We start from the raw sequence: 22489 nt of genomic DNA on the forward strand, positions 1-22489 counted from the left end.
CCGGGTCAAAATATTTTTAAGGCCGGAGTTGTCCCTACCTCTGATTTGTTACTCGAAAAAAGTAACTATAATTGTGATGTCAGGATTTATTATTTAATCAATCAATTTTTCTATAACGTTCTCACTAACAGCCCAAGACCAAGTCAGTGGTGCACGCGCGAATAAGTTACGCGAGAGTATCAAACCGGGAACATGACAAAAAAAAAATACAACAACCTGAAGACAGAAGACACTAAAAAAATAATTATAGATCCACTGGTGAGTTTTTTGTCCTTTCTTTTGCGAATTTGACGCCCGACCCATTGCGCAGGCCTCGCTGCGGCATTGCAACACGGTGTTTCCAGCACTCCCCTGGTACACTGTGCTAACCCTGCCTTGTGCTCGGTATCGGAATTTCGTCGCCGTCATTCCCATTACGGTTTCTCTTGCCAACTCGCGCTGTCTGCGCACTCCGTGCATTCTGCAACGCGTGCAAGCGGCGACGGGAGTCACGGACCCTGTCGAGTGCGACCGCGGAGCGTCGGCCGAGGCAGATGGCGCGGCTTCGCTTCGACTTGACGTCCCCATTAGCAACGTCGGCAAGTGTGTGACGGTATCGCCACCTCATGAACGCGCCCTTTCTTTCTCTGTACGGTCGCTCCGGGGTGGATCGGCACCCTAAATTTTGGCCGACTGTTTCAACTATCACTCACTGCTCACACAAGAATAACAATCAAGTGAATGTCAAATTCCCGAAACTGCGCTTGGAACTGGTGAAACACCAGTGGAAAATATCAGCGGTTGGGTCTTTTGTATTGTTGCAGGCCGACAACGTACGCACAGTGGCACTCGGTACACATGACTGTACGTCGAACGCAGGACATAGACGAAGACTTCGCCTAAAGGATCCGAATCCTCAATGCGGATACCGGGAGCACACAGAGTCAACGAGACCGAGAATACACTCGCATGAACTCGTTTCTGGTAAATGAGACGCCGAGCTTCCGAGACCATTTGAAATCACAGTGGCCTTGTTCCATCGTGGCACTTAGTACTACAGAATTTCGCAATTCACGTCTCTGCACAATTTTTTTATGAATGTGGTTATGCGGGGTATCTTCCTCGTGAAGCACTCATTTGGGTCATTCCTGATTTTGTGTGCACTAAGATTTGCGCTTTTCTCCTTTGTGACAAAGCGCCATCACACCCCGTTTTCGAAGCAGCGACTTCATGTGCGCACGCTACACACGTATCCTGCACCAGAACTGCGTTATCGTGTACTAGAACTGCGTTAAAAGCGCGGCCCACATGGAGCGAATTACGACGGCGCGTCCGGCGGCAGTGGCCGCCGGGACGCGTCGCAGACGCTGGGCCCGCCTATACACCCCACATATTCTACTGCACTATACCACGGATTAAAGAATATTTTCGTCTATCGGAGCTGGATCGCCGACGAACTGTGTGTTTGTCGCCGCCGCGGCCGGAGGCGACGGTTCGCCCTTATTAGCTATAGCTGAAACTTCGCTCCATGTGTGCCGCGCTTTAGGCGCTGCGGGCCTGACTGCTGTGCGCTTGTTTCAATTTTTATGCGAGCAAACTTCCTTGCTTCACCTGTCGTCATCAAATACGGAAGTTTAATTTTATATATATACGGCGATTGAACGCGCCGGCAGAATAACCAGAATAACAAGTCAGTCGCTGCAGCATGCATATATAAACCGTGTAAATAACTCTCTTTTCTCCTTCCTGCCCACCTCTCACGCTCATCACCTTTCCTCCCACGATAAACACAGTGGAGGTTTGCTCAAGTCATTTCAATTTCGTCGCATTCCTCTGCTCGAGCTCCATATTCTGGAACCTTTTGTTACTATTGGGCTTTTTGGAAGCCGCCCCGAGGTGCCGAGGCCTCGAGCGCTTGTTATTGTGGGTCACGGAATTTTTTCAGGACGTGTTTTTTTATTTGCTGTCACAAAAGTCAAGCCACCATGCATTTTTAATTAAAAGTACACTGCAAATATCACTTACGTATTGGTATTTTGCTTCAATTGTGCTTAATGTTTTATTTTTGCTCAACAATGTGGGCAAGTATGAACATTGCCACCAGATTTAGTAATTTGGAGATGGTTTGCCTATATAAATCTCTCGTTAAAGAATCATTTTAACTTTGTTTCCCGGGCGGCTGAATCGAGGGACAGACAGACAGACGGACAGATAGACAGACCAATTTTTTTTTCGTTTAAGTAGCCCACAAAAGACTATCGTCTTTAAAACTCAGACGACATCCAAGCACTTTTTATGGGTTGTGAATGTGAAAACATTATTGTCCAATTGAACGTCTATAACGATTTCCAATTGAACGTCTATTTATAACGCCTAGCGCTGTCGAAGGGCTTCACCCTGTTGTCTCCTGAGACGCTATGATTCGCGATCTACATTCCCCTTAAGGCTTTCGCATGGCTTCGATCTCTCTCTTACGCGTTGCGCCGCTACTCGTTCCTGCCGCCGTGTAAGGCCTGAGCTGGCGACGATAACGTGTTTCACTGCCTGCCTGTTCGCTTGTTTGGCTGCGCTCCTGCGGCGTACAGGCGTTGGCGGCCACCTTTAGCAACTAGCGCCTCACGCTATGCAACGCTTCAAATACACATGGTCTATGAACCCTTTCAAAGACACGTGGTCTAGATGAACGACGATGGTACTGCAGCCACATCCGCATCCACACCAACCTCTTGGAAGGCTGGAGATCCGATTTCGGGGTTTGATACCTATGGAGCCTGCAGGAAGCAGTTTGGTGCGCCATGTTGGCAGGCTAGCGCTGGCTTCGAAGTCAACGAAGAAGGAGGAGGAAAGGATACCTACAGATAGTACGCCACTTACTACAACTCCTGTTTCTCTATTTTGTCGCGAGAATTTTTACCAGCCTCATAACAACTATAATTTAAACAGGGATTTTTAAGAAAGATGTCTATAGGCACCGTGCCGTTTGAAACTCTGTAGTGCAAACGTATTGCTAATTTGCATACGTGAACGTAAGGATTATAATGTAAACAGCACACACGTGTGAATTTTGCTGTCAAAAAGTCAACTGGTCGAGCTGTGGGCAAAAGCAGTCATCCCAGTATGAGTAACTTCGTCATCCCAATTCGCCAAACAATCAAAATTCCGTGCATGCCATCTCGACCGCCCATGACATATTTCTAATTTTGTTTCTGATTAGTTACTGCAGCTAGTATATCGCCTTAATTTTGACAAATCGCAGCAATCCAGTCAATAACTGATTAATAATTGCATATTTTTGCTATAAACTAGGTGACACGAGGATGAGCGCATTCTCTCGTCCTTGTGCCCCCTTCCTTCGTTTGCTGAGTGCGTGAAATTATACAAAGGCGAATACATGCGGTGTGCACGAAGACAGTTTAGTTCAGCACGACTTTGTTAGTAAAAAAAATTACTCCCACCTCCCCTCGCGGAAACCCCTGTGTAGATGCGACGCATAGGGGGTTCCGTTGTTGTTTCCGTTAGGTTGATTCTCCCATTGCGTGAAACGTGCCGTGAACCCCCTGCCGCGGCTATGGCGCAACGTGGCGCGGCTATGACGCAACACAATCCAACGCAATCCACTTTAATCCAATCCAATCCAATCCAAGCCAATCCAATCCAACCCAAATCCAATCCAATCCAATCCAAGCCAAGCTAAGCCAATCCAATCGAATCCAATCCAATGCCCCTCGCGAGAGAGTGTTCGCTATCGGAGAGGAGAGGGGTGAGCGGCGGAGAGCGCAGCTCGCGCGGTGAGGAGAATGGGGGAGGGGTGTGGACGGACAACAACAACGCCGTATGGAGGGACAAGGCGAGTGAATGAGATGCCGTCGCATCTAAAAATGTTGCCGCAGCTTGCACTAATGTTGAAAGGCTGGAGAAACAGCAGAGCTGGCAGCCCCCTCTCCCTTAGTCGGAGACCCGGCTGTTGCACTTCCCATTTATTTACGAACTTGCCGCTGAAAGTTCTCCATGACTGGCCGGCCGGATCATTTTGACCGCATCCTTTCACACCTCTCCCAAAGTAGACCGCGTAAGCACGCGCTATAACCCGCGGCCAAGCCCAAAGCCAACGCCCGCGCTACGAACCCAAAGGAAATGGTGTGCGCCCCGGAATGCGATGATAGCTTAAGTGGATAGACGCTGGTTTCAGGGACCCAGGTTCCATTCCGACCACGGGAGGCATGTTTTCTTGAGGCCTCGATGTGCCTTCGCGTATCATCATCATCATCATCATAATCATCACCACCACCACCACCACCACCTTCTTCTTCTTCTTCTTCTTCTTCTTCTTCTTCTTCTTCTTCTTCTTCTTCTTCTTCTTCTTCTTCTTCTCTCCTCCTCCTCCTCCTCCTCCTCCTTCTTCTTCTTCTTCTTCTTCTTCTTCTTCTTCTTCTTCTTCTTCTTCTTCTTCTTCTTCATAGATCATCATCGTAATCATCGTCATAATAACCATCGTAATCATCATCACCATAATAATCATCACATGCCCTCACATTGTGTAAAGCTGGCTTTCTTGCAGTGCGTTTCGCTCGGACATCGTCGCCATCAGTCAGGCATAAAAAGCTTCGCTTTAAAAACGTGTTACTTGGGGGCGATGACACCACCCTGCATGCCGCTGGTGCTTCTTCTGTGTATCTGACTAATCTAAAGACATTGCGCACTGAGGCATAATAACTGCGCTATAATATTTAACAGCATTAAATCAATTTAAACCCCACCTTCTCGCCCCATATCGTGACCGTCCAATTAAACACAGTGCACTACAGAATTTTCAGAAAATTTCTCAAACAAGGGATTATATACTCCGGCTTCGCTTCGTGGCGCTGGTCTGTGGCACACCTCTGCAGGTGCCCATGCACGCCGGATTTTCCAATACTGCAATCGAACGGGAGATAAACACTTGAAGGCACCCGACTTTTAAGAACAGCATGATTGCAGAAATAGCCATTTAGGGCACGTGCAAGTATATAGGAATACGAGGGCTCTGAGCATCGGAAACCGGCACAGCAACGATGGGAAAGCGGTCCGATTGACCGCCGCAGCTATTTTACGAAACGTACCGAAAGAGGCTTTCAGTGACGCCCGTGTACGGACAAATCTCATTGCCTGATAAGCAGGGAGCTGTAGCCGCATCGCGGGTATACATTGCTCGTTTCCGGGGCCGGGCCGGGCAGCTTGACGATTAGCGGCGGCTCCCTTTCAGCGCCATGCATGCCTCTTTCACCCCATGCATTCAGCTTCGGCGAAGGGAGGCCAGCTCCCAAAAAGTGGGCCTATGTCAAGGAGCTACGCTGAACTCGACGGGATAACGCGCTGAATTCGTGGGGTTTTGGAAGTTCGCCGAGGTATCCCTTGATTTCGCCGACCGATATGCCTGCAGCCATTTCCGGCCACAGCAGAGTGACCGGCACACGTGGCCGCAGTTCTTTTTAGAAACGCGGAGCCCACGTGGTTTATTTTTCTCATTATTATTGCGAAAGTATTAAAAAATGTCTCACGAGTAAAAAAATCCAGTGTTGCTGACCGTACACAGCAGACGGTAGCAAAAACCCTTGCACCGTCATCGAAAAAAAGAAAGGCTGCAGGGACCTTTGGATCGCTAGCGCATGCTTCACAAGACGTCTGTCTCACGCTGCTGTTTGAAGCTACCACAAACTAGATCCGTAGCTTTTCCGTACGGAGTTCCGAACGGTAAGTTCGGAATCCCGATCCGGTAAGTGCGGAATTACGGATGGTCTGCGATCTGGTAAGCAATAAAGAGGCGAAGGACAGTTGAGCTCACTGACGCACGCAGAAAGGGAAGGGGGGGGGGAGGGGGGGGGAGGGGGGGGTTTGCGGCCCCCTCACACCCCCCCCCCCTCCGAAATTTTTGTGATGGGGGAAATTTGCAAGGCTGGATCAACCACGAGCCATTTTTTTTGGGGGGGGGGGGGGTTCGTTTGTTTTTGTTCTTATTTATCAATTTTGTTTGTTATAATATTATTTGATAATTTAATTGTTAATATCTTCTCAATTTTTTAGGTGCCCTCCCCCGAAGCCAAATCCTTTCGTGATATTGGCGCTTCGTGATATTGCCGCTTGAGACGCTTTGCTTCGGCGTCTGCTTCCGCCTTGACGATTTCCAATGGCTTCAGTCTTTCTCCTACGTATTGCGCCGCTGCTCGTTCCTGCCGTCGTGTAACTGGAGAGTTGTCCACGATGGTGGATTTCGCTGCCCGCCTGTCCGCTTCTTCGGCTGCTGTCTTCCGCTCCCTTACTTCATCTCCAGTGTACTATAGCGTGGACGGCCGCCCCTCGCTTCCGTGTTTAAGCTTGCTCTACTGAAAGTCTTGTGCTATGGAACGCTTCTCAGAAAGCCGACTCATGGTTTCCTACACCGACGACAGCTCGCTAAACGGTCCATTTATATATATCTTTCGAATTCATGAACATGAAAGCGAACAAAGGCACGCATATACGATGTAGGAGCAAAGAAGTCTTGGTAAGTATCGTCAGGGGTAGCCAAAACGCTTTCGCATTTAATACACCTAAGCGGACACATGTTCCAAGATATTTATTTATTTGTTTATTTATTTATTTATTTATTTATTTATTTATTTATTTATTTATTTATTTATTTATTTATTTATTTATTTATTTATTTATTTATTTATTTTACTCATCAGGCCCACGGCTTTACAGAGAGTAGGCGAATGGGTATACATATGTACGCGGACCCACACAAAAACAACGAAACTAAAAATGCGGCAACGAATAACAGAACTAAAGGGTCGAAGGACACCTTCTAACACATTGCTAATTAATTCATTGCAGTACGGAACCCCATCCATTTCATTGCATTGTAATCATCCCCATCTGGCGTAGCAAGCACTGCCGCTAGCAGGGCTGACCTCTCCAGCCCACATTAAAGAATTCTCTCTCTCTCTCTCTCTCTCTCTCTCTCTCTCTCTCTCTCTCTCTCTCTCTCTCTCTCTCTCTCTCTCTCTCTCTCTCTCTCTCTCTCGTATGAAAGTGGTTAATGGTTAAATAAGGCTGAGTGTAAGAAAAAATTCTGGTAATATAATTTATGAAACGCGCAGGACCAATGGTATTTGCGACAAATAGCAAGATGCGGTAACAGCAAGGAATTGTTCATAGATGTTACGCTATAGCTGTCGTGCTGTAATTGTGAAAACAGAATCCCGTGGCATTGTTTTGTACAAGTTCTAGTGACTTAATGACAGTTTCAGAGTTTGTTAATTTTGTAGAGAAGTGAGTGTTCTTTTACCAAAAGCGATCCGGCACGGCATTGCGACGTAAGTACCCTGGTATGAGATTAGCGCTGGTTTTAAATTACGTGTTAATGAACAGGGTAGAGTATCAAATACGAACACCAAAATAGTCATTTGACAAATTTAAGCTGGGTGTTATAAGATAGCAAATAGGGGAATAATACGTCACGCATGACACATTCAACGTTTAGCATCTAGTAGTCTACCCTATATGGCATCGATTTCATCTCACGGTATGGTCGTTCACGTCATTTATTTCGTGAAAAATAACACAATCTTCAAAAAATTAGTTGATATTCGATAAAACACCCTCTGTCAAGTCATTAATATAAAGAAGAAAAGAGAACCCAGAAAGAAACCTTGCGATACTACTGATAAAACGAGACTGAGTGAAGATTCATGATGAATTCATGTTACATACTCTGAACGGCAAAGAAGGAACTTTACTCCAACAACGCAGAAAGACTTCTGTGTAAGTTTAGTGTATTAGGTATGAAAATAAGTGGCTTGTGACATAAAAAAAAACTTTTGCGAAGTAAAGGAAGATAGAATCGGCACGTAAGAGACAGCCTACAATGACATGAACTCGGTGCGGAAAATGACAACTGCGTCTTACACGAAAACGTTTTGAGAATGTCCTGTTACGCACACGAGGAAAAATAGTCTGATGCAATAATAATTTAAAAGATGGGTATACAAAACATGCCACTTACACGCAGCACTTATCGATGAAATTAGACGTGTCTAGCGAGTAGTGATAAAGCTTATCGATATGACTGAGGGGCGCATTCAGTGCTTTTTGGAAAATCTGGGGTAATTGAGTCACTTCTGGGACTACCTGATGGCTTCAGAGATTGGATGATTTTCGCTCTGCCATGGCACCTTAATCAATCATAATTGGATCCAACGTTAAATAATGTAGGATGGTTGCTTACCAATTGCAAATAAAAAGGGGGTGACAAAGTTTCCTGTTTAGGAGCTTGTTTTAGGGCGCTTTAGTGCAGTTACATAGATTATCTTAGCAAGTTTATAGGTTTGCGGACGAAAAGTGCTCGACTGCCAGCTAAAGGAATTTTGCGCGGCTTGGTATATAGGCGAAGGTTGTTTCATGGCGCCTTGGGTTTAGAGGACAGCTTGCTTAAAAGGGTGTATTTGTTTATCATTTTATGCATTTATTGCTTGAATAACTTGAAATTTACTTGAATTGAGCGACCATCAAATTTATTCAAGGGAGGCTACGAAAACTAAGTAATTCCTTATTGATTTCTTCGAATTAAGTTAGCTTTATCTTAGTGGCTAGTCACTTTCAGTACTGCAATGTAATTTACGAAATAAATTTATTTCTTTAATTACATTGTAGAATCAGTGCAATCAGCGAGCCCATTTGCTTCTTAAGGAGCAGATAGACGCGTATACTCCAGAGAGGTAAGAAACCTTTAAAACAAGTACAGGGTGAATATAGTTAGAACGAGTTCTAGCGTATTAGCTCTATAGCTCAGTAATTCTAGTGGGTTCAGTAAAAAAGGCTGAGAACGCGGCATCACCCAATTTCCGCCAGGCCGAGGCAATGACAAGTGCTCCTGCGGAGTACAGAAAACTTCGATGTATCGATGTTCGGGCGATCCACGTGATGTTTGCGTACAGCTTATTTGCAATGTCCCTAATGCCCCTGCTCTTCATATTCCCTATACCAGCGCTAAAATTTTTTGGTCTGTTATGAAGGACATCTATATGTAAACCGCGGTCATCAGAGTGATTTCCCGTGCGTGGAGTTGATTTGGGAGGGATATGCGTTTTAAAGCCGCGGCCGCACCACCTGCAACGCATTTCCCGGTTGCAGAAGCTGTGTTCAGGCAACCTGACTTCCAGAGCTTTAGGAAGTCACTACATGAATCCAAAACTCAAAATTTAGCAAGGCTAAACTTTACTTTCGGGTTATATCTATAGCCACACAGCATCTTGGTTGGTAGCATTACTTCAATTCTTGATGGCTAGGAAGGCCGCTAGCTGAATGTAGGCTGGGTGAAAAGGTCACGGGACCTTTTTTTTTATTAACCAAGCAAAGCCATGAACCACCCGACCAGAAAAAAAAAAAAGAAAGAGTGGAGCTGAAGGGCGGAAGAGGAGAAAGCTACAGGTACAGGAAGCCGAGAAGTGAAAAACGTTCATCGTGTCCTTCTTTCAAAGTCTGTGGGGGAGACCTCCATCATGTTTACATTTCCCCCGCTTCATTTCCCGCCACTTCATTGATGTCCACACAATCTGACGAAGGAGAGGTTTTCAAAGCGTCTGAACGTAGTGGGACCGAGGCAGGCAGTGCAATTAAGGATGGGACCGCAGAAGAGCACGACGGAAGTGACATTGCCCGTCCGCAATTTGAACCTGACGGTATACGGGGCAAAGCGAACTGAATTGCCTGAAGTAGCCTCAGCCTGCCATTTCAGAGCTCGTTCAGCATCAAGGCCTTATAAGGCGTTTAAAATTAAAGGGGAAAGGAGACATTTTTGCTTTTTTGAAGGCGCTGTGCGAGGAAACCGCGAAAGCAATGTTTGTGCCCATTTAGAATTTCAAATTACAAATGTTCTATGAGCGTAAACTTAAAAAAAAAATGATCCGAGCCTGCCAGGATTCGAACCTGGAATCTTCTGATCCGTAGTCAGACGCGTTATCCGTTGCGCCACAGGCCCAGATGGCTGTGGTGTCTCTCAAGAACGACTCTGCTGGCGTAATTCCAAGTCCCTTTTGGATAAGTATACATATATAAAGTCCCTTCCCCAGCAAAACTGGGTATAAATAATCTTCTCATTTTAATCGACTGACTAAAGTACGGACAACGCTATAAGCACACCTTAAAATGTCCGCTATGTACGGCGGCAAAAAGGAGCATTGCACACGGTTGACGCAGAAAATGGGACAGTATTTACCATCTCAACAACACGAAAGCCAAGCGGGCTTATAGAAATGTATGCGCATAGCTGAAACGAAGGAATACTAATAAACTTCTTGGCCGAAAACCATCCACGACGGGAAGTTGAGCCATATAATTGTGGTGTCGTCTCGGAGCCCCATCTACTTAAATTTGACACTATCAAATCCAGAAGTAAACCAGAGAACCTAAAACGACTGACATTAGGCCCTCCGCTCAAGGTTAAGTTATATGAATTGTATTTTTTGCAGTCTTGCAGCGCGCACTTTTTTTTTTTTTCGATTATCGTACGTATACGGATGCTGTATTTTAACTTGTATATCTCGGGGCTATATATGCTAGACATGTGTGTATGCCTTTTTGTTTGTTTTGTCATTTTCGTACCTTTCCTTCCGGCTTATTTATAAGTACTTCTTGTGAGTGCCTTTTGTTTTCTTTTCTTTTTTTTTTTTGTTGTGTATGCAACCCCTCACTGTAATGTCGCGAGGTGTTGTGGGTAAAAAATAAATAAATAATATGATTGCATGTCAGATAAGCATTGGCGTACGCAGCATATGGGGTGACGGGGGGGGGGGGGGTATACGAGAGGGGCATTGGACAGCTCACCGAGCGTCGCTTCATTGAACGCCGTTTTATAGAGTCGGTGGGGCCCGTTTCGTCGAAAAGTCAGCCCTGGCCATTGGTGCATCAAAATGTTTGACGAAATTTCTTCTGACCATGTTTTGACATACTTGCAGGCCGAGTTGTACAAGTACCACCGGGTGACATGCAGGCCGGGTAATACTTGTGACTACTTGCAGGCAGGGTGTTACGCGCAGTGAAATTAGGTCAAGTGAACTTTGAGGAAATCAAGAAAATGCTTTTTTTTGCCTTCGTCCCTCTCCAAGTTACCGAAGTGAAAACATTTCGCTTAATAAGATATCAATGATGACCTGGTGCGGTGCGGCGCCCTGCAAACGATTTGCAGTAGCAAGTTAACGGATATTATACACAATTACTACACATAGGTGTTGTTTTAAATTAAGTGCTGTAAAATTGCCCACAGCGGTACCGAAATGTCGGACACATAAAAACATGTAAGGATGCTATTAATCCTTGAGGTTGTAAGCTACTACTCTTAAAAATTTCTGACCAGCATTTGTTGGCTGCAGGTGTAGCTTTGCCTCCGGCCATTTTGATATACTGAACAACTAAATGGTTCAGAACTGTCGCCTCTGGCGGAAAAAGGGATGCTTTTATTCCCCATCTCATCTTTCGCAGCATGCCTTGCGACTGCGAGGCTATATATAGCCTGTTATCTCTCCGATGACAGCGAGAGTGTTACTTGCTGTGCCGAAAGGAAAACATTCAAGGCATAATGCTTGTTGGCGAAGCAAAATGCGATAAACATGGACCTGCACAGAAATTAAAAGTCTCACTTGGACTTGCGACTTCCACCACTTCAACTCTGCATCGTTCGCTCCTTGTTCCACTTCCTAGAAAGTTAAGACGCGTCCCCTGCAGACCCCAAAATGCACGCACTTCCAACAAAACTTCCGGTGAACTGTGAAAAACGTAGGCGTGTCTTACACAAAATATCGTCCTGAACACTATCGCATGCGCACATGAAGGCTCAGGGGTTGGGAGGAGCGCAAAAGGACCGCTATTTAAAGAGACACGGGCTGAATTGCCATCCAGAGAATTTGAGTGGAACGCTTCTCTGCATACGACTGCAATTTGTTATGACATGCATGCTCACATAAGACTTGCAGCGTACATGCGAGCATCGTATACATCGTATATCGTGGTATCTCGAAAGCGTTTCTACGTCGCGAACGTTACCACTGCGCTCTGGCTTCCTTTTGTAATACGGAGTGAATATTCCATGAAACGGCGTTCGATCAAATGGCTTCGATGAGACGACTTTCGATGAGGCAATATTTGTTGAAACGGCTTTCGATGAACCGGCGTTCGATGAAGTGTCTGGAACCAATACGAGAGTACCAATTCTGCGTATCAGCAAATAAAGAACGACTATGCTCATAATTATTTTTCCATTACAAGCTACACACAGACCTTTCGGTGCTTAGACGTGTACCCTCACCACCAACCATTTTGCAATGCGGGCGAAAAACAAATTGGCCGCGTATCTGCTCGCGTCGCTGCAAATGTCGTCGAAACACGATAGTCTTCAGCCGCCCCTGCATCGTAACTCCCTCTCCTGCCCCCGACTGCACCCCTCACTTTCTTCCCCTTCCCTCTCGCTCCTTCTGTGATGACTGCAGTGGATGTTTGCTCAATTGAATCCGATTTTCCCGCGTTCGCACTTCTCGCGCACCATTTGTTGGCACCTTTCGTTTCTGTTTAAATAGCTAGAAGCGACGTCTTTTGTTTGGTGTTTGCTTTTATCTCGCCTCTCTTCGACACGGCTTTTAACACGTTCTTTTTTTTTTCATTTGCTACCATAACATCCAATCTAACATGTATTCACCATTAAAAGAACATTGCAACTTTCGGGTGTATGCTCACATTTTGAATCAAATATGCCTGATGCTTCCTTTGCGGTGAACAATGTGAACATGTATGAGCCGTAACAGCAGTTTCAGTTAGACCCGCTCATCCGCATATGTACTTCTGTTCAAACATTCTTCCGTACATGTCTTTTGGCCAGGCGGTTGAATCAGGTGATAAGCAGACAGACAAATCAATTAATGTTTTCGCCTTTATGTAGACAAAAAAAATAATACCATCTTTGAAGCAAAATTAAACAAAGCAATCGGAAGGTCATGTTTAGAGTGAGCCTACATATGGTATCACAATTTTTTTTACATATATATTAAAGACAATCCTCTTCCTTTCTTCTTGGAACAGCGCGAAAAAAAAAATCAAAGCTTTCTTCTGAAGAGAAGGATGGTTAAAACACGAAGTTTTTCCCCATTCCACTTGAGTCAAAGTCAAAGTTTAAAATACAGACTGCCTCAAACGTATCGGAATGGGGCAGTATAGGATAGACGTCGCCTTCATAATGCGAGGGACCCAGGTTTGATTCTGACCACGGGGAGAGATTTTTTTTTTCTTGACATGCTTGATGGGCCTTCGCTTATAATGATCGTCGTTTTGTGAGATCCATTGTTGAAAGTTCGCTTTTCCGCAGTGTGTTTTACTTGCACGATTTTACTTGCAGTGTGTTTTACTTACTTTAGTGAGGCATACAAAGCTTCGCTTTAGAAAGGCGCAGACAAGACGTAACGGGACACAACACTGTTCCAGTTTATACGCTTTGTCTGCTTCTTTTTTCGCGGTGCTCCAAGAATGATTTGCGAACACGCCAAATGCTTATTACCTTACTCTGAAAGGCGAACGTTTTTGTCCGTCCGTCCCGTGAGAACAATACAGGCAGTGCCAGAAATATGACAGCACGGGATGACGACGGAAATGACTTTGCATTTCCGCAGGTTGAACTTGACGATACGCGGCAAAGCGAACTGACTTGCCCGAAGCAGCTTGAGCCTGTTATTTTAGAGCTCGTTCAGCTCCAGGACATGGGAAACTTCGAATATTCGTAACGATGGCTGTGACGCTCAGAACGGAAATAATTAAGTTCGGTGCCGTCAGAATTTTCAAATGGAGAAGGACCCTTCTTGCCGATAAACAACTAACCGCTCAGTGACCAAAGGTTGGTTTAAAAAGAAATTATTGGACGGTCGTGGTGAAGCGACCCGCTCGTGGCTAGCCTGTTCTTCCCCAAAAGGACACAATTTTGTACTTTTGTCTTTTTTGCCCCGTTCAGTTAAGCTATCATCTTTGAAACAATGTGGATTTAAGAGTTGTAAGGTACCTAAGAGGCTCACTCATCACGAAAACGCGACTACCAGACAAATATCAAAACAAGTTTAATTGGTACCGCGCGAGTAATTGACGCCGGCCTGCAATGACGTATTGAGAAGAAATTAAAGGGCAAATGGTGAAATGTTTAGCGGGAGTCCTCACGCGTGTAAAATTATTTGCTACTCCGAACTCGCCCGTGTGAGGGATAGCATCTAGAGAGTTTTCAGAAAGACGTCGGCCGCTATGTCGGGAATTTCTTAGGCCTTTTGTTTCTGTTTTAGACCCTGCATGAACCAAACCCCAGGTGTTGAGAGTCACCCTGGGTCTACATCGCAATTATCCCCTCGTTTCCAAAACGAGCCCATCTTCCTGCGAAGAATCGGTAAACCCAAGGATTATGACATTATGTTTGCATGACTACCGACCAAGTGCACCGGGAACAAATTCCAAAGGTTGCGCGCAACGTTGAAGTTGGTTTCGAGAAACAGTCACTTTGAGACAACCGATTTGAGACAACCGATTTTTGTGGAGTACATGCTCTCTATCCCAAATAAGAGGGCATCACTCGAAACACCTTATTAAACCGAAACGGTTTTCCCGATGGGGCCCTAGAACGCTTGAAAGAGGAAGTTAAGATATACCAGTTTCACCTACGCTGCCAAAACGAATTCTGGCCGCCATAGCAGTGATCCATGCGGCAACGTACTTTTAACTGTACTTGAGGTCAAAAGAAGTATTTAAACGCTTGCCCATATGGCTAAAACAATAATAAAATTCAGCCTTCCCTGTTCCTTTTCGGTTTTGGAATTACGCATTGAAACCGACGGAGTGTTGGTGTACGTACGGTAATGTCACGTTTAGATACTACATGGCGCCACCTTCCAAATTTCAGCAAATTTAGTGCTAAATTTATATTATTTCTGCCAATTTATCCCCCACCTGCATGCAGACGCCAGTTTGTCGCGTGTCATTCGACCCGCGGCGGAACGAGGCGTGTTGTCCCGTCAGAAAGAAGCCGTTACCCGCAGTCTGCCTCTGTTGATTTGTGCTGTTAGCAGTCGTATACCTATAGTTCACTTCACAAGCTGCAGCGGGCGCCGCACGTGTAATGTACACGGTATTTAAAGGACAACTACAGCGAAAATTTTGGCCTCTTGAAACCCCCACTTGCGTACAGTCTGAAAGGCGGCAAGATGCAAAATATGTCAACTGAACTATGCTCATGCACGCCGCAAGCGACCAGCAAAATTTGGCGATATTGCAGCAGAAACAGGGGAAAGCCGGTCGTCTAGCCTCTGGGGCGAACTACTCGCATGCGTGCGGCAGCCCTGGGGGAAGCACTCTGAGCGGGGCTCGACCCGTTCGCCAACTGCCTGGCTGCCAGACCGGGCAGTAAGGAATTTCATTCATGATAGGAATAGCTCTATTCAAAAGCGAATACTAAGCAAGCGCTCCGTCTTGTGTTTCTTGCTTCGTCTTCGTTTTTGAATAGCGCTTTTCCTATCATGAACGCATACCAACACGCCAAACTGGCAGTTCTTCTAAGGAATGTCACTTCTGCTTCACAGCTGTTCGCGCCATTCGCCGGCAGGTGCAGCGTCGTCTGCTAACGAGTTAGTGTAAACCAGCGTAATTTATCAAGCATTTCACGGGGCCGCCAGTCATGTCCCAGTTGATTCGGTGTTATCTACTGCACGTTCAAAATAATGTTGGCCGAGGTCAATTGGATTTTAATAACGCTACCGAAGGAGCCCGCCTAATTTAACCTTACATTCTGCGGGGGCCATGGCTGATGAAAAGCTACAATAGACGTTAGAGCTTTGGTAAAATATTACTGACCCCCCCCCCCCCCCCCCCCCCCCCCGGTGAGGTGACCTTCCCAGCTCAAAAACAGACGGGACAAATAGAAAAAGAAAATACAGAGCAGGCGCTGATCTTCAACTAAACTTTTAATGAAGGAACCCAATAATATAAAGCCAGCGGGAGGACAACAAAAAACAACAAAGAAATTTCAGTTGAAGTTCAGCGCCTGTCCTGTGTTTTCGTTTCGTCTTTGTCCCATCCGTTTTTGCTTTGTAAACATGAACCTTAACCAACTAGCCTGTTTTCTACGTTACTGCATGCCGGTCAGGTGAACCACCTCGGTAGTCTGCGTAGCTCGGCTTTGCTGCACGCAGCTTGCGAAATTAATTATATAGGCCCCAACGGCGCCCTCATTACAGGGACCATGCTTTATTTGTATTTGCTGTGTGTTCTTACGGTCCATGGGAAGAAGGTTTTGAACGCACCAAACTGACAAAAAGCATACGCCTCATTGCGCAGTCGCATTTTAAACTGTGGCAAATCACACCAGTGGTCTTGATCTAAAAAAGAAGTCACACTTCGATGCCTCGAGACAAGATTACTGTCTATTCAGGTTAGATGCACCTTCAGCTCTCCTGAACAGGTGTTTAGTGATGCGACCGCCGGAGAGCCGCACTGCGCGGAGGCCACCCTTTCTGAAGCGGCAACATGGCTTTCGACACCCGAGCCCTCCGCCGGTCAAATGCCTGCGTCAATAATTACGGGAAACGACCGTGTCAATTGGCAGTGGAGCAACACGCAGCCACTTTGCTGCAGTGCGCACCACGCCGGCGGCTCCCCTTTCCGCGGCGGTCCGACGACACTCAAAACGCGTTAATCCAACGAGCCTCCGGACGCCCGGAAAGCGTTCTCAGCCGCTCGCGCTATTATAGTTCGCCCAGCGTCGGTGGTCTCAGAGGGAATGGTGACCTTTCAGTGGCAGTATGTCTTCGTCAGGCTTTGTCAGGCTTTTCTTGATTGGTGCGATACTGGCCACAGTGTGAACAAGAAGGAGGAGGAAAAAAACTATTTATTCCATCCGTTGTGATTGCGGTCACTCCGGACCAGTGAGGGGTGTCCTCAGTCCAGGGCGCCCTGGCTTTGGCCTTGCGTGCCCTATTCCCCAGCCGAAGCTGAGAGCAGGGGTCGGAGCTAGTCAGCGTCGCCGCCCAATGTGATTGGGTATACGGTTGGGATTGGGAAGGAGATCTTGGGTGTTCGGGCATGCCCACATTATGTGCTACAGTGTTCCTGATGTGGGGCAGAAGATGCATTGAGATGAGTATTCGGTGGAGAATAATTTGTGCCAGAGCGTGTTGGGGGGGGGGGGGGGGGGGGGGGGGGGGGCGGAGGAGGTGTTAGTTTGGAGCTGGCGAAGATATGACTCCGTCCTTTTTGGCGAGTTGCTTTTGCGGAGAGGAAATGGTTGGCAGGCTAGTCGATAGTGAGAGAGTATATGTCGTTGTATGTTAGTAAATAGGGATAAAAAAAAACCGTTCTGGCTGTGGTCAAATAAAGTTATTCCGCGTAGCTGGTGATCTTCACTTTTCTTAGGTCTGCCCACGTTACCAGTACAACGGACACTCGTGCCGCTTAGCGCACGCGGTCTCTCTCAACTAGGAGGACACCTGCACGTCAGAGCTTACGTCTTCATAGGCGCGCCAACCCCAGACGCGCGCCTCCCCACCCGAACACCTGCGCCGCGACACGCACTCCCCACACCTGCTCGTCGGCTCCTTGCCTCCTCGCCACTTCCCTTTACACTTCTTGCCCTGGCACTTTCCTCCTCTCCCCTTTGCTGCCACGATTTTTTTGAGCGACGCCCGCCACGACTAGAACTCAATATAAAACAGCTCCGCTTTTTAAAGCGTGGAGCCGAATCGCACGTTTATGTAATCCCGCGCTTCCATGAGCGATACTGCTCACTCATATTTGCATGATGCAAACACTGTATAAAAGTTTGTCGTCCTTCGTGAAACTAGGTCGTGATGACTGCTCCGACACTAAACTAACACAGTCCTCGTCGGCAACGCAGTGACGCACCATGCACGTACAAGTCGCAACACTGGTGTAAGCGGGGGGATCGACTCCACGGGTGCATAACTTACTAGTTGCAACAGTATACACAGGTCCACCTCTGAAGTCAATTTTCGCCTACTTCGACGCTCTGCATTCCCGGCTCAGCCTAACAGGCTTGTTACAGAGCTCCCCATTTCTGTAAATTTGGTGATACTCTTCTGTAATATACGTTCGTTTCCCGGCATTTTTGCGAGTTTGTCGTTTTGTTTTATCCGGACCCACTTACAAATGTCGTGTCTGAAACTCTGTTAGCGCGCCTCTAAATAGCGACCCCGAGTCTTGAATTATACTCGCGCAGCTCGGCAGGATCACCAATGAAACTTGGATTGCCCGGCGTAATTAGTGTCACGCTCGGATGGCGCGAAGAATAGCTGTAACCAGCAGTTTACTAGACGAGCGGGCAATCCTCGTATGCAGTTAAATCTGCTATTGGCGTGTGCGCTGTTCCAGTGCCAGCACTGCTGGTGGGCGAAAGTTAGTGGCTGGCGAAAGAAACCGCTAAAAATTTTCCACACACACACACACACACACACACAAAAAAAAAAAAAACACGAACTAGCAAAAACAAAACTGGGAATAAATCACTGATCAAACTATCCACTGCTTATTGGCCTCACACTTGAGTTCGCTCGCCGTGGGCTCCTGGAAGTCGGTTAAATGACTCGGTGAGGGCTGACATTAATAACGACGAGCAATCAAGACATTCTTACGGGTAAATGAGCATGGTACGTGTTTTGTGGTTAGAAATGAGGTGCACTCCAGCAAGAAATCGTCTAGAAAAAATTTCACTCGAGGAACCTTAAAACAATGATCTCCCGACCATGTTGTAAAGCGAAGATTTTTACCTCTACCCGCACGGGTTATTTCGCGACCGTTGGTGTCAACAGAAGACTCCCACGAACAAATAAAAGAAGTTACTGGCACCGCCAGGAATCGAACCTGTAACGAATAGCGAAACGGAGTGTTAGCCTGTTGTCTTACGGATTAAGCTACGAGCCCCCCCTTTTTTTCGTTATTGCATATTTTGGCAACAACACGCATTACAAAATCAACCTTTGAGGTTGAGGACAATAAACCTCCGCCAAACTTTTAGCTGACACTGACATGTTGGTGCACTTTCATTACAGTGAACTCGTTTAACAAACACAACACTTCATGATCACAATCATCATTATTCACCCCTTCTCGAAAACTACAGACGTCTTCAACGAAATAACTATTTACAGACCGCGCGTCAACAGAATTGTGACGAACATCCATTCTGCTACGCCATATTGCGTTCAAACCTTAAAGAAAGAGCAGGTCGTATGGAATACCGTCCGTGTTCTCTGAAAGGTATCTAATTCCTTCGGATGTTAGTGTTAAATAACAGATTATCAAAATCTTTTTTGATAGTTCATTGAAGGATGTCCCAGAAAAAGACTGCGTCCCAGCAATTCAGGAAAACGTGCTCCACACTTTCGGGTTTTTTGCACAAAAAGCAGTCTGAACCCCATGGCAAAAACAGCCCCCTTCGCTCTTCCCATGTCAGTACCGGAAGGGTGTCCATGTGGAGCTTAAAGAAAAACGTCTTTGCAGCCCGTCGCACTGCCAGTTCTTTAACCCTCTTTAAAACGTTGCGGCTGGTGCTGTCCCGGTATCTGGATCGGTAGATTGGTTCAGGGAACAGTTATTCAGTTAGGTCTTTAGAAGGACGCTTACGGGAAACATTGGACACGTATTCCTTCGAAAACCGCGCCGTGAGAAAACGGAGAGATGCGACTACTTCCCGCAGAAAACCGCTGCCACTGTGCATTACATAGTCAACAGACGAAACAACAAAATTTAGCAGGGCCGTCGCTAGTGTCATTTGCAAACAGGTCCGACTGAAAAGGTCTGTCTGGTCCCTTAAAAAGAAAAACCTTGATACAAGCTGTTTCACAAAAAGGTGTGGCAACGCCAGAGCACCATCAATCAGCCACCGGAACAAATTGCTGCGGCTTGTTCGCTCGAAAGCCGACTGCCAAGCGAGAACTGCAAACAGACGATGGAACTTTTGCACATTCATCCCGGAACACGATAAAACCTGCATTAAATACCAAACCTTGGCCACCAGAAACACGTTGCAAACAGTTGCACGCGCAAAAATAGACAATTTTTTACCGCCCCATTTTTCCGTCCGCGCACGCATTTCGTGCGCCCTATCGCCCCAGTGACGCCGTATTTTCGCGATACCGATCCAACGGTACCCCCAAATACTTTGACGGCGTTGTGAACCACTGGACGATTTCATAAACAGCAGGTGTCTCTGCCCATTCACCGGGCCACAGCCCGACAGTTTTGTTGGCGTTTAATTGACTGCCCGTTGCATCACAAAAGCGTTGCGTCATGCGCAGTGCCTTACTCACGCTTTCTTTGTCTGAACAGAAAAAAAAGCCACATCGTCAGCGTAAGCCAACACCTTTACTTCACACGCCTGCAGGCAAAAACCCCGTATGCTACTACTTGCAATTATCTTTGCAAACAAAATTCTATATAAAGGGCAAAGAGTAACGGGCTCAGTGGACAACCTTGCCTCACTGAGCACTGAACGTGTATTTTATCTGTTAATTCCTTATTAACAATTATGCTAGTATTACAATTACTGTAGGCCATTTTAACACCGTCTTTAATTACCGACCCTAAGTTAACATGGTGCAGTATTTCAAACAGTATTTCATGACATACACGGTCGAAAGCTTCCGCCAGGTCGATTTGTACCATGGCTACCGTTCGAAAGTCGGCATCACAGTACTCCAATACGCTGCGGGCTACATGAATATTTGTAAATATAGTCCTGCCCTTAATACCACAGGTTTGGTGAGGCCCTATTAACGATTTGATGACGCCGTGCATACGTTTCGCAAGAACTTTCATTAAAATCTTATAATCAGTATTAGTAAGTGTGATAGGTCTGTAGCCAGTTACTTTGTTCAATTGATCGCTGTCCTCCCCCTTCGGTATCAGCACCGTGTGGACATTTCCGCAAGACGGCGGTAGACTCCCGCGCTTATAAGACCCGTAGCTTAAGAAACTTAGCTTTAGCTTTAGCTTTTTTTCTTAAGCTACGAGCCCACGCTGAGAGAGGGGAGACAGACGGTGCACTCACCGAGCACATCTGCGGGTTTGCCCTCTGCGTTCTCACTGAATGCCACGTGATAGCGTCACGCTACCACTCGCGCCGATGTGCGCTCCGGCCACGGCGCGTCTAGCGGCAGCATGCACACATTGCGCATGCGCTAGGAGTCAGTAAAAATAAAGGAAACTCACACACACGCATGGAATCTCGCTTCTAATCTGACCCATTCCCTCTCATCACCTCCCTCGACCAGTGGGTAGCTGCTCTGGTTTGCTCAAACCTGGGTCTCCAGAAGTCGCTCACAGGTCGGGCAGCCACAGTCGCCGCAGCACTACGGTTTTCGGCCACCAAGCTGCACTAACCCTTGGTTAAATAAAGCTCTCTCTCTCTCTCTCTCTCTCTCTCTCTCTCTCTCTGTCTCGCTCGCTCGCTCGCTCGCACACACACACACGCACGCACACACGCCCGCACGCACGCACGCACACACGTACGCACGCACTTCTCCGTCGCCTCTGTCGCCAACAGCAGAGACAGAGGAGAAGTGAGATCGTCTAACACCGGGTTTGAGCTACATTTCATTTTACAAAAAAAAGAGTTTCCACTCTGGTGCTTTATCAACACAACTCAACCAACACCACTCATGGATCATGCACTGATCTGACCTTAGCAAAGAATACCGTAGAAGTAATGAGGGGGTGGTTAATTAAGTGTATTTCACTTGTTTCTGGTTTCACTCTTTGTAGAGCCACGTGGGTGCATTCAAGTGACGTCGCATGGGTAATCGTTGTGGATGTCGTTTACAGCTTCGCTTTCCAACCGCTTTCACGGGGTGGATTGGCGCGCTTTTTTTTTCGTTTTGCCAGATACGTATGTATATCGACAGGAATCGAAATTGCCAGTAATATTCAGGGGAAGTTCTGCAACTCCCACTTTGTCGAATTCCAAGCCAATTTCTGCATCGTCTACGCATTTTTAACGGCTTATATCAAAAAGAAATTCGGGTGGTCTATAAATAATCCGAAATCCAGCGTGCAGAAGCCCAGGAAAATCTCACCCCGAGACTGAAAATTGTGTCATTGAAAACCGCCAGTGGAAAAAACAAAAAAGAGCGAGCCTGCCAGGATTCGAACCTGGAATCTTCTGATCCGTAGTCAGACGCGTTATCCGTTGCGCCACAGGCCCAGGACGACAATGGTTACGTACAATTAAGGCCTCATTGGAATATTTCAACACCTTTTGGGAAAATTGAATAACATTTATTGAGAGAGGGGCGGCCACATGGCTATAGTTGAGGAAGGGGAAGAAGGGAAGAGGAAAAAGAATTTTCAAAAACCCCTTCTTTTGCAACGAATCCTTTGGTTTTAATCAAATGAGCAAAGTATAAATTCCCTCTTGCCTTTTTTTGTCCCCCCCCCCCCCCCCCCCCCATTCAAATGTTCGATACGCACC

The 22489-nt window shown here is 46.5% G+C and overlaps 2 non-coding genes across 2 annotated transcripts; both read right to left on the bottom strand.

Moving 5' to 3' along the window:
* Positions 1-9903: 9903 nt before the first annotated feature.
* On the bottom strand, positions 9904-9976 carry Trnar-acg (transfer RNA arginine (anticodon ACG)). The gene has a single exon. It is a non-coding gene; the product is annotated as a tRNA-Arg (tRNA).
* Positions 9977-22149: 12173 nt separating this feature from the next.
* On the bottom strand, positions 22150-22222 carry Trnar-acg (transfer RNA arginine (anticodon ACG)). The gene has a single exon. It is a non-coding gene; the product is annotated as a tRNA-Arg (tRNA).
* Positions 22223-22489: the final 267 nt, after the last annotated feature.

The sequence above is a fragment of the Haemaphysalis longicornis genome, unplaced genomic scaffold, assembly GCF_048455015.1.
Source record: "Haemaphysalis longicornis isolate Haplotype H1 unplaced genomic scaffold, Haemaphysalis longicornis Haplotype H1 scaffold_1, whole genome shotgun sequence".
Taxonomy (NCBI): domain Eukaryota; kingdom Metazoa; phylum Arthropoda; class Arachnida; order Ixodida; family Ixodidae; genus Haemaphysalis; species Haemaphysalis longicornis.